Genomic DNA, 11,912 nt, shown 5'->3' with positions numbered 1-11,912 from the left:
TGATGGTTGGTGGGGGGGGGGTCACCACCACATGAGGAACTGTCTGAAAGGGCCGTGGCATGAGGAAGGTTGAGAACCGCTGCTCTGGAGGAAAGCAAAATGCCAACTCATAGCGACCCTGCCTGACAGGCTAGAACTGTCCCTGCAGGGTTCAGAGGCTGGAGCTCTTTACAGAAGTAGGAAGCCTCATCTTTCTCCCCTGGAGCTGTCCATGGTTTCAAACTGCCGACTTTGCCGTCAGTAGCACAAACACACCCACTACGCCGCTAGGGCTCCTCTGCTGGGGGAAAGGAAATGCAGGTCAATGAGGCCTGGGTTAACCAGCTCCAGGGTCTGGAGTCTGGAGCCTTTCTGAAAGGACAGGGCCCTCTCCGCGGCTCACCCACTCTGCTCCTCTGGGCTCTAGGCCCCCAGGGCAGCAGGCTGCCAGGTCCCAGGGCTTTATCGGGCTCCATCTCCTGTCATTTTCAGAACCAGTCCATTTTCCCTTTATTGTTCCCCTTCTGCTTATCATTATTAATAATCCCTCTCGACGGGCCAGGGTGCTGACAGCTCCCCTCTGCTCTCGTCTTTCTGTCAGTTTCCATGCTGCCTGCTTATCTGGTGTTAACCTGATCTTTCCCCCGTTTAATTAAGCCGTGCTGGTCAGCCCATGACTGTCCACGTGGCCATGAGAATGATGGTTCTCCTGACAGGCAGAAGGCTGCTGGGCTCTGCGGTGGGATGCCCACCTCCCCACAGGGTGGGCGGGCAGGCGGAAAGGCTGGGGAGCAGTCGCAGAGGGGCCAGCGGGGGTCTAGAGGGCCAGGGTGGGTGACCAGTAGTAGAGGACTAGTGCCCAGTAAAGTTCCTCATAGGTTAACCAGTTGCCAGTTGAGTTGGCACTAACGTGTGGCGGCCCACTGTGGGTCAGAGAAGAATTGGGCCAAAGGGGGTTCAGTGGCTGATCCCTCAGAAGCAGGTGGACCCCAGTCTACAGCTAAGCTCTTTGAACTCTGCACACACAACCCCGGGAACACTTCTCAAACTTTAGGGAGCCTCGGAGTCACCTGAAAGCCTGTTAAAACAGATGGCTCTCCTATTGTAGGAGGTCTGGGGAGAGGCCATGGACTTGAAGTTCTAGTAAGCGTCAGGCCATGGTGGTGGTGTAAGGACCACGTACTTAGCAGCCCGATGTTCATAGGCTGATCTCAGAACAGTGATGGACACTGGCCGGGCCCAATGTCTTTGTTCAAAATGGATTGAAGAGGAAGAGAAAGAAACTTGAGCATCCATAAAGCGTTCCAACCTCTGGTGGGACGGAAGGAGGGACTGAGCCAAGGGGTGCTCAGAAACATCGGAAGGACTATGGGCTGAATATCCAGTCTAGAGAGGCTGCGCTGTCTTGGTGGTGGTGGTGGTGGTGGTGGTGGTGGTGATAACTGTCTCAAGCAGACCTGACTCATGGTGACCCGAATGTGCATTGCAGAGCCGCTCATTAGGGGTTTTCCAGGCTGTCTTCCAAGGTCATCCAGGTGGGCTCGAACCACCAACCTTTGGGCTGGGGTGTGAACACTTAACTATTTGCACTTTCCGGGGAACAAAGAAAGAGAGACAGAGGAAAGATGGTGCCAAGGCTCTAAGAATGGGCTGTATGGGGGGGCGTGGAGGACTAGGTCCAGAGGGATCACACAGGGGCGGGCTGGGACCAGCTACAGAACTTGAGGAGCGTCTCGTCAACTCTGCAGCAGAGAGACGAGTCTTCGGACTCGCATGTCCCAGCCTCAGAAACCCACAAGGGCAGTTCTCCTCTGCCCTCTGGGGCCACGGTGAGTCAGAAGCTGCCCCAGGGCAGTGGGCTTGGTGTTTGGTGTTGACTGTGAGTCTGAGCCACCGTGGCAGAGTGGGGCTGCTAACCTCAAAGTCATCAATTTGAAACCACCCGCCACTCCAGGGGAGACGAGTTTTTCTACCCTCGTAGAGTCCCAGTCTCAGAAACCCACAGTCTCTGCCCTATGGCGTCTTGGTGAGTCAGAATTGACTTGGCACGGTGAGTTTTGAGGGTAGACTGCTTGGTCAAGTAGAAGGTCAGCAAAAAGGAAGACCATCGGGGAAATGGATCGATGCAGTGGCAGCAAAATGGGTTAAACATGACAAGAATCATGACATGGCAAAACGGGCAGTATTTCTTTCTGCTGTGCACAAGGCGGCTGTGAGTGGAATCCACCCCACCGCATCTGCCTACAGGAGCGGTAGTAAGTGCGCTTAGCTAACCTTTAGGACTCCAGGGTTTGAGAACTTCAGGAGAGGCTCGGAGCAGCAGAGCAGGGCTATTTATTCTCTCGGTGCTCCTGACGCCGTGGACAGGGATCAGAGACTGGCCCCCGCGCTGCGGCGCCTTAGATGATGGGCACCCCCACTTCGATGCCACAAGCGACAAAACGGACATCATTGGGCCCCAGTTTGACTGGGCTCCAGCAGTGACATCACAGGGATTGGTGTCGCCCAGTGCCAACTCCCAGTGTGACATCCCTGTGGGGTGAGGCCAATCGAAAAACTCTGCCCCAGGCAGCCACGAGCCCGGCCCAGCCCAAGGCCCTTCCATGCAAAGCCCCGCCCCCGAGGCCCGCCCCTCCCCTCTTCCATTCACCAAGGCTGAGACCCTCCTAGGGCCCGCCCACCTGCCTGCCTGCATCTTGACTGGTGGCTGGCTGAGATCTACAGGTCAGTGCACGGGACCGTGGGCGACCTCAACCCTTGGAAGGCTAGTGCTTTTGTACCCGCTTCCCCTGCAGAGCCCACCGGCAGCAAATGCAGCTGCCAGGGCAAATCCTGGGCCATTTTAATGCCATCCTCCATTGTGTGCGTGTGGGTGGGGGGGGGCCCCGGCACCTGCCTTTCCCATCCCCTAGCTGGTGGATGGGGGAAATCCCAATGAGGAAAACAGGAGGGAAGATGCACCGAGGTTGAGGCTAAGACCCAGGAGAGGCACCTGTGGGCAGGGTTTTCAGGGTCGCCCGCCTCCGGGAGGGAGAATCTAAGCTGTTTGCGGGTAGACCTTTTTTTTTTCTTCCTCATACTGTCATTTATTTTGACATTGTCAATGGTCTCGTGTGCCTGTGAAAGTGGGACCCTGAACAAGGAAGACGCAAGAAGGAGGATTTGGATGATGGATTTAAATTACGGGGCCGGTGGAGAATGGTCAAAGTACTGTGGACCACCAAAGAACAAACACACCCATCTTCCAGAAGGTATGGCCCCAGAGGCAAAGATGGTGAGCTTTGTCTCCCGTACTTTGGACATGTCACGGGAGGCCAGTCCCTGGAGCAGGACGTCCTGCTTGGCAGCGTAGAGCGGCAGCGAAAGATGGGCCCTCCAGAAAAGGAGCCACGCAGTGGCCGCAACAGCGGGCTCAGACATCAGGACAGCGGTGAGGACGGCACAGGACCGGCTTTCACTCGGTTGCTGTGAGTCAGAAACAACTGGACCACACCTGGCAGCAGCTGCATGCGTCTCTCCTGACCGCATGGACAGCTCGTGATGGAACTTCCTCTTGACAACCACCCTAGGAAGCCTGTCTTCTTGCCCTCCTTTGACTGGTGCATAAACCGAGGCAGAGAAGCACAGAAACTTCCCGAGAGGGCCACACGGCTGGTGAGGGCCCTGGGCCACGGCCAGGACCCGGAGGTGTGGCCTTGGCTGCTCTGGGTGCGGGGCTGATGCTAGCGAGGACCGCAGCTGCAGGTGCACCCGAGCGTTGTAGGAAAACGCAGCTATACCCAAGTGCCAACAAAGATGGAAGGATTTATAGCAATTAAAATGTTTTGCCTGGGAGCTGTTTGGAGCCTTTTTTTTTTTTTTGAAGCGGAGAGTTTTCTGACTTCAAGGAGCTAACAGGCCCTCTAAATGGTTTTGTTTTTTAATTGCAGCAAATGACTGTGCTGCCATTAGATTTGCGCCTCTCTGCAGTTGTATAGGAGCTCCTCCTGCCTCCTCCTTCTATTTATTCTGTTTAATTCAGTCAGGTAGCTCCAGGGCAATGGAGATCAATACTGTTCTTTGATAGAAAAGAGTCAGGTTTGAAACCTAGAGATAAAACTGACACATTTTGTATAAATTTAATTAAAAATGCACCTTTAGTGGCTTGTTACAGGCACAAAGCCGAGTGTCTATCGCTCTATCTGCCTCGCCCCCCACCCTCGCCCTCCCTCTCTCCTTCCTTTCTTGTTTCCTAACAGGGAACTCTCTGGGTCTGCCTGCCCACCAGGCCTCTGTTCAGGAATTTGGACTTGAAGCTTCTCTTCTGAGGGACCATGAGGGCAGGGGCTGACACGCTTCGCAGCTCTGCCGTCCTGGCCCCCTTTTTCCAGAGCAGGGCTGGGGCGCCAGGTGGAGAGGGCACCGGGTCTGCTTTTTCTTTCTAAACCCCCTTTTCTTTGACCCCCTCCGCCCGCAACCTGGTGATGCATCCATCAGCACCCACAGCCCTCTGACCTCCTGTGCTGCCTGGGGCTGACCGGCCTGGAGGCCACGTGCCTCCTGAGCCTTTTCATGGGGTCCTGCCAGGGGGACAGGTCGGCACTGGAGCGCCGCACCCATCCGTCTTCCGTTTTACAACCCGCCCCTTCCCCTGCTTCCCGCCGGCTCTCCCCCTTCCACTCTCTTCAATCCCATTTGACTTTCCTCATTTTTCACTTGAGTGGGTTTCCTATTCCCTACTCCGCTCTGGCCTCTCTCTGCTCAACACCAATAAAACACGCTCAACACAGGTAGAACAAGGTGCCCGGGCTCGGTGTGACAAACGGCTGGCCCAGCCCTGGCTAAGCATGCCGGTAAATTGCCCCTCCCGCTCTCTCTAGCACTTGGGGTGAGGTGGCCAGCAGTCCACACCTCAGACTAGAGCTTGATGGGCCTGAGGCCTCCCCCAGCGTTAGGATGTTGGGACGGGAGGGAGGGGAGGAACAGGTGAATCCCAAAGTGCCTGAAATGCCCTGCCACCATAATTAATGGGCCCAGTCGTCGTAATTAATGGGGTCCAGCAGCTGACCTTATTTACTGAGTCACTTCGCATGTGCCAGGCACCATGCTCAGGTTTGGCATTTCATTGTATTGAATCAGCACAGCCAGTTTCACCAAGGATGACCTTGTTGGAGGACAACAAGGTCACAGAAGTTGTCCAAGGTCAAATAGCGAGAAGGTAGCCAAATCAGGCCTGGGACACCGTCTCAGGCTCTCCAAACACTTCCTGCCATCATTGAAGCAATTCTGCACCTGGAGCCAAGGTGGGGCCATTGGTGGCTGGAATGCCTCTTCCCTTCTCCACTTAGGACATGTCAGCCGGCAGACAGCCGATCCTCAGGTTCCCTTTTCTCCTCCGAGCTGCTCCCGGAGGGTCCCCACGTGGCCATGTTTGCTCCTTCTCCCCAGGACCAGTGGTCAGAGTCGGGGGACCAAGCTCTTGCTCACTGCCTGGCTGGAGGAGTCAGCGTCCCACCACCAGGCAGGGAGCAGAGGGACAGTGGATAGCACTGGCGGACAGACGAGGGGCTCTTCCACCACCATTGGTTCTAGGCGGGCTCGGCGATCTGGCGCCAGGGAGTGCAAAGCCCAGGGCTCATGAATCTGCAACATCAGCCCATCAGCCTCAGGCCCTGTGTCCACAGCTGGTCAGAGCCTACTCAGTGGCAAGTTCTGACTGAGGAGGCAGGTACCCTGAGCCCGTGCCTCTGGACAGTCCCCCCTGATCCCCCTCCCTTGCTTTCTCTGCTCACTCATAATCACAAACACCAGCCGCTCTGTGTCAAAAATGGCCCAGATAATTGAAACGGAATTTGGAATCAGGGCCCTGCAGGCAGCACTTGTTGAAAGAAGAAATAAAGACGGTTTGGGTCACGTCTTTGGTAATTTGCGTTTAATACTCGTTCCGGGAGGTCCTCACAAAGGGGAAAGAGACACCGGAGCCAGCTCCCAGCCTGCCAGCCAGCTCAGCCAGGGTCTGCTGGGGAGGGGGAAGAAGGGGGGGGGTTGCTGGGGGAGGCGCACACGTTGGAAGAAGTTCTCTCCACACCATGAAGGCAGCACGGGCCAGCCGTGACTGGAGGCAGGCCTGAGATGAGAGAGCGGGTGAAAACTTCATGCGGAGCCTCCCCCCTTCTGTCCCCAACACGGTGCCTACACTCCCACCAGCAGAGTCCTCGGTGATGCAAATGATCTGCGCTCAGCTGCTAATCGAAGAGAAAGGCTGGAGGTTCCAGTCCATCCAGAGGAGCCTCCAGAGAAAGGCCTGTTTCCCCCAAATGAGCCATTGAAACCTGCTGGGCACAGTTCTGCTCTGATGCACACGGAGTCCTCCTGTGTCCGATGACTTGCTAGCACCTGCTGTTTGTTTGTTTAAATTGGACAGAAGTGGGAGGAGCCAGAGAGTGGGATTGAAAATTAAATCATTTTATTGGGGGCTCTTACAAAGAACCATCCATCCATCCACTTGATTAAGCAGACATGTACAGTTGTCGACACCAACAAGGTTGTTGTCCACGCCGCGCTGCCCACCCCCCTCAAGGTGTTTTCAAAAGTGCCCTAGGCCAATGTTTTGCAGGCTACGAAGACATCCTAGAGTCTAAAGGGACAGGTCCTTGATTGAGAGCCTCCAAGGAATATGCAGCACCCCCACCCCATCCCCCTAGCCCCAAGCACTGCTAATGCCTAGAGAGTCACACACACACACACACCCGACTTCCAAACACAGCCCCACTTCCTGCTGTGGGACCTCTGAGTCCGGTCTCAAGGTCTCCAGGATGATGGTACCTTCCGGTCAGCAGGAAGGTGGTGGGCGGTGTGGGCCCAGAGCTGGAGAAGCAGCAGTAGTGGGCACCCTGGGGTGTGCTGCCCGTTGCCCTGGAGGTCCCCACAGCCTGGCCCAGACCTGCAGAACCTGCACTTGAAAAAGCACCGCAGAGGAGCTCTGGCTGCCTCCCCATCCCGGAGGGGCCAGCATCTAGGTGACACCAGGCACAAGGGAGGGGGCTTGGTGTTGGTCTCTGCCCAGGGCCCCTTCTCCAAGGCTGCCTACTCACGTGCTCTTAGTGCCGGGCCCACCAGCCTCTATCTCTTCCTCCCGACTCCTGAGCCTCTTCCCCTTTGCCACAGGCCAGACGAAGCAGCCTGTGTGAGTGACAGCAGGCTGACAGTCACAACGTGCACATGTTCTAGAGACGTGGCATCTGGGAACAACCCAGAGGCTAACATGTCCTAACAAAGAACTCTAGAACAGGGACAAAGAGAGCCTTTCACCGTCTGACGGGCGAGCGCAGGGCAGCCCTCTCCAACCCCGGGGGCTCACACAGTGGCATAGGGCAAGATGTATGGATGCCAGAGTCCCCCGCGAGGCTTGGGGGAAGCGCACAACCCTTCTGGGCTCTGCCTGATGGATGTGTTAGGTAGAACGGGAACTAGGGGTTGGCCCTCTGCTTCAGTGGTTCTCAACCTGTGGGTCGTGACCCCTTTGTAGAGCCTACCTGCTAAGGCCTCCCTCCCACCTTTACAGAAAGTTAGAAGCAGATCAAGGTCAGAGGGCATGCACAAATGCAGGCCTGTGAGCCAGGAAGCCAGTACACTTGGGAGGGCCCCAATCTAGGTCAGGTGGGCTTAATTCAGCCACTGGGGTCAACCAGTACCTTCGACCACGCCTCCCAGCGGAGGGCCTTGAAAAGCCAGACTTGGAAGCCCGCCTCCCCCTCTTCCAGCTGCTCTTCAGCCCACTGCAGTTCTCTGGCCTCGGGTCGCCAGGTGTGGGTGTGACGTGCCCTGTGTAAACCTGAAACTTCTTCTACCCTTGACAAAAACCCACTTGGATCACAAACAGGCTTCAGCATGAATTCTTCCACGAAGCCAGGGACCGAAGCGTTTCTCACCCGAGAAATTTAACAGATGCTCGGGCCCTCAGAGGCGCAGGAGCTGGGCGTAGAGGTGACCGCAGCTGGGGGTCAAGGTGAGGGTTGGGGCTTGGTGGGGGGATGACTGCTCTCCGATGGAAAGTGGGGGGAAGCAGGAGCCTGGACTTCTCAACCTGGGAGGTCGTCCCCCGAGCTGACGTCTCTGGAAGCTTCTCATTTTAGCCTCTTCATGCGGGGTGGGGGTGATGGCGTCCCCGTTGTTCAGAGGAGGGAACAGGGACCAGAGAGGTTAACTCCTTACACGGGATCTCGTTCCTTGTCGGCAGTGTTCAAACCCAGGACTTGTAGGCTTTCCAAAAGCAGGGCTTTACAAACTACCGCTCACGGGCCGGACCCACTGCCTGTTCTCCCGCAGCTAAGAATGGCTTCTAAATCATTGCTGGTGGGAGCAGGGGGACTCAAAAGAAACAAGCGTTATTTTGTGACGAGGGGACCTGCGACGACATCCACGAGGCCCTGTGTACGAATCAAGCGTCTTTGGAAGCGAGCGGGCCCACGCGTGGGGGCTTGTCCAGGGCTGCTTCCTACCGCAGCAGAGTGCCTGAACTCCCTAGGGCCTGCCGTAGGGAGCAGGTCTGCCAGCCTCTGCTCTGGACTCCTGCCATTCCAGACACCAGACAGTCCTCTGTGACCTCTCAGACCACCCATCATGTCCCAAATGAGCTGCTGTGTCCCCTGAATCCACACAGCCACCTTCCCAGACTGGCCTGGCTTCTGAACCCCTGCCCAGCTCTCTCCAGCCTCACTGCCCCAGGAGCCTGTGTTAGCTAGCGCCGGGTGTGGCCCCACACCTTGCTCAGGTGTCCCCTCAGGTGAGCGCGAAAAGGCAGTGCTTCAGAGGAGCCATGGCTTTCTCTGTATCCCCATCCTCCCGTCACTCCCTCAACACACCCACTTGAGGCCTAACATTTGTTCCCCAGAACCCACTGCCACGGAGTCCAGAGCCTCCTTTTTCTCCCACAGAGCATCTGGTGGGCTTGAACCACACACATCAAGGTTAGCAACCTAACGTTTGCTGATGGTGCCACCAGCAGGGTTAAAAAGACACCTTTCTGGGCCACCCAATGGCCCGCCTCAAAAGTCAAGAGCACACGGTGCAGGGGGCATTTGTTGCTGCTGGGTGCGCTCCAGTGGGCTGACCCCACCCATTCTGCACACAGCAGAATGAAGCGCTGCCGTCCAGGGACATCCTCGCCACCACGACTCAGAACCTACGGTCATGGCGGCTGTGTGCATCCACCTCTTCCGGCGTCGGCCTCTTTGTCACTGACCCTCTCTTTGCCAAGCCCGAGGGCCTTTTCCAGGGACTGACCCTCCTCAGAACAAGTCCAAAGACGTGAGACCCATTTTCACCGTCCTCATTTCTAAGGAACATTCTGGCTGAACTTCTCCCAGCACTGAGTCCTCCATCCCACAGGCAGTCCCTCAAGTAGTTCATGTTCTCTACCAACGCGATCATTCAAAGCCATCGATACTTCTTTATTGACTGACCGGCTTCTGGGTGAATATGGTGCAATTGGAAATGCCTGGCTTAAGCCTTAGCGCTCAAAGGGGCCTGCTTGCCGTTCCACACCCTCAAGAGGTCTTGGGGAGCAAAGCTGCCTGATGGAAAACATCCTTTGATGTCTTGCCTGCTGCTTCCACGCGTGCGGATGGTGGGGCCAAAGAAAAGGAAATGTGTCGACAGCTTCAATCACCTCTCCCTTTGCCGTGACGCTGCATCTTGACCCAGTTGCGAGGACTTTGATTGATTGTCTTTGTTGAGGTGGAATCCATGCTGAAGGATGCCTGAAAACAATGCAATTAGCCACAGTTGGCTGAAGGCACAAAGCAGCTGGGAGAGGAAGTGTCAGTGGGGTATGCACAGTACGAGGCTTACGGACCATCTACTCAGACCGACCTGGCCGTGGGAGACCCACAGAAGGTAGACTCCCATGGGGTGTCTCAGCCAGATGCCAGGTGGAGGGCTTGCAGGGACAAGGCCCACCAGGCCAGCTTCCGGAAGCCAGGAGGGACCCCACCCCCACGATGCTAGCATGTGTAGGCAAACAGAAAGAGACTTATATCGAGACACTGCTCACATAGTTGTACCAGGAGGTAAGTCCAGCCCGGTTCAAGCCAGCAGGTCAGACGTCCTGACTCGTGTTCTTGCAGGAGCTGATGAACAGGAAGCAGAGAGATGAGGTGGGAGCCGGACAGGCTGGTAGATGCAGAGCTGAAGGAATTCCGGTCGACCGACGAATCCAACGTTGGCAGTCCGCTGAGGACCAACCCGACGCAGGCTCCAGATCCAACCAGAGGTGAAGGGGTAACCGAGAATTCGCTGGAGCCAAGTGCCCAGGCTCAAGTCTGCCTCCGTCCCACTGTGTGACCCGGGAGAGTTACTTCCCACGGTGGGACCCGGTTTCCTCACTTCCCAAATGGGGGCTGCTAGCATCCTCCCCCAGGGATACAATGAGAATGGTGCAGCCTAAGTGTGCACTGTGGAAGGCTCGGAATTAGCATTTGTTGTTATTGCTCTTGTTCACTGCCGTGCGTCGGCCTCTGCCACGTGGTAACCGCACCCACACCGGAACACAGAGCTGCAGATCACCTGTTTGGTATCGCAGCCACACGCATGCCCCCACTGACGGCAGGGGTGACTGTGTCTGAGGTGCATTGGCTGAGCATCCACGTGCCTGGCACTCTCCAACACCCCCTGCCAGAGAGTCAATTCTGACTCGTAGCGGCACTAAGTAGGATTTTTAAGATGGTAAATCTTTACGGGAGCAGATAGCCTCGTAGTTGTTCCTCAGTGCAGCCAGTGAGTTTGAACTGCTGACCTTGTGGTTAGGAATCCAGCGCTTAACCAACAGACAGCGTCCCCAGGGCCTCTTACTGTCTCAACAGAATGCAAGAATTCTATCACTGAATGAACAGTGCTATTAGCATGCACCTTGGTATTAATATAAACCTCAACACCACCACCAAACAAAGGAAAGACCACCAGGTCCCCAGGCCCGTTGCCTCTCCTTTTCTGCTGACTCCCCCTGGAATCTGTATCTGGTAGGAGGAAGCAGAAACCAAGGGTCAAGGGCACTGGCGAGTCTCCCAGTCTGGTGACAAAGGCGCTATGAACACGAGGGACAATGGTGGGGGGACAGAGGGCTGGGCGACATCAGCAGGTCATTTCCAAGCTGCACTGTGCGACAGAGTAAAGCAGCCCCTCCGAGTTTTCCTTATGGGAAGAGCTGCGGTCTGTATAGGAGCAAGACCACCAGGTTTTACTCCCGGGCAACCACTGGCTAGACTGGCACTGCCCGCCTCTCTGTTAGCAGCTGAGCGCTCTAACCAGAGGTCATCAAATTCCTCCCAAGATGCTCAGATCCCTGACGCATAATACGGAGCCAACAGAGCACAGTGCCGCGCCCTGTGAAGCGTGGGGGGCACTGTTTATAAAGACCCCCGCAGCACGCTCCGTGATGCGGTAGTGTCGAGGGAAACATTGACACCACATGAAGGTAGAGAGGCGTGTGCAGCGAAGGTCGGCACTCGGGTCTGATTAGTGGTTACCCGGGGAGAGGTGTGTGCACTCAGAGAGACCGAGGTAGGGTCCTTGCCTGTATTTGTTCAGAAACATGTTTGATTTCCTACGCTGCCCCTGTGGTGGATCCTGCAGTTGATTCTGAATGCCTTTATGTAGCTCTTAAGTGTTTCATAATATAAAAGCGGACAGGTCTCCGTGCAGGATGGCGCAGGACTGGGCAGTGTTTTGTTCTGCGGAGCACAGGGTCGCTATGGGTCAGAACCGCCTGGGTGGCACCTAACAATACCCTAATCATATCTGCAACAATTATGCTCACCCAGGAGCCGCCGCCTGCCCGTGGCTTCACCAGGAACCCCAAAGGTGGATCTGTAGGGATGGGAGCACCCAGCCGGCAATGTGGCCCCGTGGCACGCATGCACATACCCGACACTCTGGTCCCTGCGTCATGCCCACCC

This window comes from Echinops telfairi, unplaced genomic scaffold, assembly GCF_000313985.2.
Source record: "Echinops telfairi isolate 266 unplaced genomic scaffold, ASM31398v2 ScPeMD7_18;HRSCAF=68, whole genome shotgun sequence".
Taxonomy (NCBI): Eukaryota; Metazoa; Chordata; class Mammalia; order Afrosoricida; family Tenrecidae; genus Echinops; species Echinops telfairi.
This window is presented reverse-complemented; position numbering follows the sequence as displayed.